Here is a 6122-nt window from a genome sequence, read left to right on the forward strand (position 1 = left end):
GGTTTTGAGCATGTTACTTAAGTCCCTGATGTCCCCAAGGTTTGTCCAAGGGACCATGTTCCCTTGCTGCCTTGAGCTCCAGGCTGGTGCAATGCTGGGCACGACAGAAACCCATGCTATTCAACAGGAATTATTCAAAATGATGAATGAGAGAGAACCGGCTCGTGAGCAGAAAGCACAGCCGCCTGACAGCATCCTTCAGTGCTGCTGCTCTCCAGGAGCGCTGGGCATGGTGTGGATTGCTGTCCTAGATTAACCTCAGCGCTTTTTTTACAGCACAAGGAATTCAGAAAGTTTTTCAGCCAAAAGCTCGGTGTGGTCACTGCCCGCGTTTCAGCCCTCAGCCCCCTCACCGAGGCCAGGAGGCAGCTCACCCTTGCTCGCCTGCTATAATTAGCAAGGAACCTCATTAGTATCAGGCTTAGCTGCTTTCAGAGGCCAGGAGGAGCTTGTCAGGGCTGCTAATTGCTAATTACTTTAGTGGCTCTCCTGGGGGAGTTTCCCCTCTCAGGTATAAAGTCTTGAGGCTTTGCCATATTTCTTGTGGGTGGGAAGGGGCTTGGTGGGTTCTGGGGCAAGTTCAAAAAGCCTAATTGTCTGTGGCAGAGGCTCTTCTAGGCTCAGGAAGAGAAGAGGAGGAAAAATAATAATAGGGGGAAGAGGGAGATCTCTGTCTTTCTCAGAACAGAGCCTACAGCTTTAGAGCCTTGAGGAGGTGGGTTACAGCCAGGTCCCTGGGGAGGAGGTGCCCAGATCTCCATTCCACAGCCCTTTGGAGGTGCTTGGTTCTGTGGGGATGTGTGACCTGTAGCCTTCTCCTTGCTGACAAGGATACCACTGATACCACTAAAATAACATCTGGAGGGATTTTGAGGGTGGAAGCCAGGAGTATGTGATGTGAGGGTTGTGGTTTGTTTTGCCTTGGAAACCTTAAAAAAAATAAAAATCAATGGTTGGGGAGGGGGGGGCATGTTTCAGTGCTGCTTAATAACCCATGCAAGAAAGAGATTGATGGAGTTGGGGTGTCCTGTACTGATCCTCTGGGGAAATATTCCAGTTTGTTGTTGGAAAATGCCACCTCTCTGGGGATGTGTGGGTGTCCTGAAGGTTGTCCTGCACCTGGGGACCATCAGTCTTTCAAGCCCGATGTCTGGGCTGTGATGGCTTAGCTCCATGGAGACAAGTAGAAGAGTTTTGGTCTCCTCATCCAAAAGGCATGTCCAGGGCAGTGATTTAATTTGGCGAGCATGTAGGCTGCAAATCTGCTTACCAGATTTCTGGGAAACTTGGAAGAGGCAAATGAAATAAAAACATCATTCCCAAAAGCTCCCTCGCCTGCCGGTCACCACCAGCAGCTCCCCAGCATGCCAAGGCTCATCACCTGCCCTCCCCCCCCCCCCCCCCCCCCCTTAACCCCGTCTGCAGAGGCCTTCCCTGGAAAAGTGGGGGGGGGGGGGGCTGTACCCCGTGGGCTGAGGTGGGTACCTGCAGCTTCCCTCCATCCCATTGCGCTCGGGTTGAGGACCAATCTGGGCTGATGCTCAAGTCCTTATGGTACCTGCTCCTTTGCTCACGTGCCCCATGCAGTTCAGGGGAGCTTTCTCAGCTGTGGAGCCTTGCTTGGGCAGGTACCACCGCGCTCAGGTGGGGCTGGGGCGGCTGACCGCAGCCGGGGGTGTCAGCACCCCTTAGCGAGGCGCACAGAGTAAGCCCGTGGGGTGGATGGAGCTGCTTTGTCCTTGCAGCTGCAGCCTGTATAGTCAATTTTATGGGGGTTTTGTTGTTTTGTTTTTAAATAAAGGGTTTGGGCTTTTTGAAGGCTTCACCCAGAGAGGAGCGGTGTGTGGATCTGGCCTTGCTGCAGCCCCCAACAGGGTCCTGGGGGTGAAGGGGAGAGCGGAGCTGCCAGCAGCATCTTCCAAGCAAGTGCTGCTTTTAGACACCCAAAATAAGTGCAACTTCTCCTCTAGCAAATCACTTAGATTTAAGCTTAGAGCAGAAAATTTGAAGCTGTCTGGGCATTGCAGTGTTTCCTGGCTTTAAGATGCCTGACCTGTGGGCATCTGGGGGTGCAGGAGGGCAAGTGCCCGATAAAGGTGGATTTCCTCAGCACAGCAGGTTCCTCTCTCCTAAATTAGCAATTTCAGGTGAGTCTTGCGCTGTGAATGTGTTGGGCACAGGGGCTCAGTCCCTGCCACCTGCTCGCCACCCTGGATGTGCCCTAAAAATCTGGGTTTGCCTGGGCTGAGGCAGGGACAAGGGCTACACAGAGGTTGTTCCCAACCCATCGGCACTGACCGGTGTCAGCAGCTGGAGACTGCAACTTCCCAGCTGCTTTGAGCAGCCGCTGTGACACATCCATGGATAAATGTGGGAAGCTGAATACCTGCGGCATGCTCCATGCTGTCTCCCCGCCCCAGCCTCTGCCTGCAAAACTGTTGCTGGATGTGAGACCGTGCTCAATGCTCCGATGGGCTGTGGAGGGATGCAAACATCCTGCATCTGGGTGCTCTGGAATGGGATGGGATGGGGTTGGGTGGGACGAGACAATAGTCCCAAGCAGTCCTTTCCAAATGCTGTTACTATTTATATGCTCACGTTTTTCAGTGCAAGTCCTGCTGCTCATTTTATTGCCACTATAAATAGCTGAGAAGTTGCCTGGGAGTTCATGGAAATTTTTCCAGGGGGAAATCTGGGGCTGAGACTTAGGGTTTTCAGGAGCTGTATCACCCTTTTTTACCTTTTTCGTTTTTTTTTTCCTCCTTTTAAACTGTTCAATAGCTTAGCTCTGATACCAAGCACAAGGCTCCATAAGGCATGGAGCATTTCTGCACAGCCAAAGGCTTTTGCTGGCCCTGAAAGGAAAGGCTGGGAACTGCAATGGGGAGAAAAGCAACAGGAAAACAACCACTGCAAAGCATCAGCTGGCTTGTATCCAGGTTTGATTTTTAAGGATCTCCTCCAGGTTAAGCAATAGGAGACAAACCACATGTAGACACTGTGGTAGATAAGAGAGCAGCAGGATGGGTACATCCCTGCTGTCAAGCTTTGGGTAATCTGCTTTGATTCATCACTCTGCTCTCCTGGCTTGTACATATATAATGTTTTTTTTGGGTGTAGGCTTTTAAGGTAACATAGGATCCATCCCCACAGTGGGAGCCTTGGGGATGAGGCTGTTCCCCCCTAGGGAAATTGAGGAGAGACGCCAAGTCCTAGAGACACTTTGCTGCTCCCACCAGTTTTCTTTTGTTCTTGGCCAACCCACGCATCAGGGTTTTTTTTTTTCTCTCTCCCTTTTTTTTTTTCCCCTTCTTCCTTTCCCTTTTTTAAATAATATTAAAAGAAAAAGCCAAACAAGCATCCCCAGTATTGGCTGGGCATAGAGCTGGGAATCTGTGGCTGCAATCACTGGCACTTTGAGGCCCTGGGAAAATATTGATGGTAGGGGCTGGTCCTCTCCAAGTGCAGCCCTGCTCTTCTCTCCTGTGCTCAGAGATGTGGAGAATCCCCGTGGCTGCTCGTGCTCTCTGTTTTTCCAGCCAGCCTGAAAGGTAATGACAGGATTTTTTTTAAAAGGATGCAGTATGTGATCCACAGGGCATACTGTGAAGGAAGCCTCTCTTATGGGCTGCCAATCCTAAATCCCAAGGGGAATAAGCCTTAGTCCCTGTCTTCTGGGTGTTTCACTAAAAAGCTTTGATTCCCGAGCTCCGCTTATTGATGCGAGCCTCATCGGCTATAAAAAGGGAAACTCAAGGTCTCTTCAGACCTGCATAGTTAGGAAGGGGAAAAGATGCCCCATTTTGCAGAGGAGGAGACTTAAAACTGTAAAAACCAAACAAAAAATCCAAAAACCTTTGCAAGAGGGGCAGGTCAGCTTGCTGGAAACCAGGCAAACTGCCCCAAAATGTTTTTTCTCCTGTGACCGGTCAAGGAGAAGTGGTTTTTCTTGGCTGTTTGAGAAAGGCTAACAGAGACAAAGTGGGGCTTCAAGCTGTTCGTGGGAGACAGGTTGTGCTGTGATTTGTGATGGGCAGGAAAATTGGTAAAACTATTCTTCCACCTCCCAAAAAACCTCAAAGGAATTGAGAGGGTGGAGGGGGGTTTCAGCCCAAAATTCCCCACACAGATGCCTATTTGCAGAGCTGGTAGGGAGGGCCTGATCTAACAGAATACTGAGTTGCTGAAACCTCTGCAGGATTTTGCCCTAGTGTGCAAGGAAGAGGTTTGAACTGTTTTTTTAAGAAAAGCTTTTTTTAAAAAAACAACCTCTGTGTGTCCCTGGGATCCCGCCTGGGTCCAGCCCCCCTTGGATCGGCACTGCCAGACTTGCCATCCCTGGGTTTCCCTAATCCCATCTTGGAGTGGTCCATGGCTCCTCTGCCATTCCTACAGACACCATCTAATTGTGCACTGTGTGACAGAGCTTTGCCTTGAGCTGCTGCTGCTGCCAAATCATCCCACTGGTTGCCCCCTGCCAGGTTTTGGGGTGAGGAATGGGGAATTGCCAATTCCTGTACAGCTCTTCTGGATTTCTGGGGGCTCTGCCACATCCCCCTCTCTACCCTGGACCAGAGGATTAAACCCTCCTGGTGCACTGGGGACCACAGCCACATCCCAAAGATAATTTTTTCTGATCTCTGCCCCATTTCTGCACAGCTTTTAGCCAGACTGTGATCTCACTAGGGCAGATGTATCTATGCAGCCTTGTAAAAAGAGTGGCAAATCCCAATAATTCAGTCATCTTGCGTTTGTTATAGGTGAACAGCTTTGAGTCACCGTGGGATTTTAACTTCTGCTTGTTGCCTTTTCCCACGTCGTGGGGTGTGTTGAGCAGCAAGTCCCAGAACCCTGCCCATAACATCTTTGGTGGAAGAAGCACCCCTTCTGCCTTCTTTTTTGAAATGTTTTTTCCTTTATTTTAACTAACTTTCAGCCCACAGCCTTGATTGTTTTTTGAAGGGAATACCACGAGATCTGTGACCTCTTGCTTCAGCACTTCACACCCAGCCCTGGTTCCATCACCTGTAGCTTTGCTGTAATCTCTTCTAAACTGGCAGCTGGAAAGAGCATTTTCCCAGGTGATTTCCAGAGCCTTTTTGGATGGACATCACTGTCTCCCATCTCAACTTCAAGCTTTCGGGGAAGCCTGCCTCATTCTTTCTCCTTATCCTGGATCCAACTTTTCTCCCTGCTCCTCAGTCCCTGCCAGTGGCTGGGAGATGCTTGTCCCGGTACATTCTACCCATTTCTCCCTCCATCCCCTGCTGGTTACTGCCCCAGCTGAAATGAAAAACTAATCCTGGAGGTGCCTGTGGGAAAGGCCCCTCCAGGGGCTTATTTGGACCATGGAGAAGAGTTTTCCCAGTGGGTTCGGCTGTCCAGAGACCCTCCCGAAGAGCAGCATCTCTGGCCATGAGTAGTGCATTTGTCTTTCGGTTCAGGGCTTGGGGTTTTGCCTGGATGCAGAATGAAAAAACTCTTTGAAATCTCAATATTGTAACATTTTTTATTTCCCCTACCCCTCCCCCCCCCAAGCTTGGCAGACAAGAGGTTGCAATATTGCTTGTAAAATCCAGGTCTCCCCCTATCACCTGCCAGTAGGGGGAGGACTGGTGGGATGAGGGCATGGAAAAGTGGATGGAAATCCCAGATTTCCAGAGTTTTCTGCACTGGTGGGGGTTGCAACAATCCCAGGCAGCCACTCACCTCTGCAAGGACTGCTCTGCTTTTGGGTGCAAGCAGTACCCTTTCCTGCAGCACCCATTTCTGCAGCCCCAGAGATGACCCAAGGGGAGCCCGGCTTATTTAGTGTGAAGTAGAAACAGGGACAAAATTCCCAAAATATAATAATAGTAATAATAATAATAACAAAAAACCCAAAATAGCATAATGGGGAGGATTAGCACTGCTGCAGCTTTCTCCTGTGTGGACTCGCAGGTGTGCGTGTAGTCAGGGCTCAACCAGAGCCATCTCAGCAACTTGGCAAAAAATCCCTTTAAAATCTTTCTTCTATACATAAATGCTTATTTTAAAATAACTTTTATTAATTTCCTGCCTCTGTTTCTAATGGAAGTACTTGAGGATCCATGCAGCCTGCGGGCGAGCAGGATGGGAGGGAG

This window comes from Falco cherrug, chromosome 10 (genome assembly GCF_023634085.1).
Source record: "Falco cherrug isolate bFalChe1 chromosome 10, bFalChe1.pri, whole genome shotgun sequence".
In the NCBI taxonomy this organism is placed as follows: Eukaryota; Metazoa; Chordata; class Aves; order Falconiformes; family Falconidae; genus Falco; species Falco cherrug.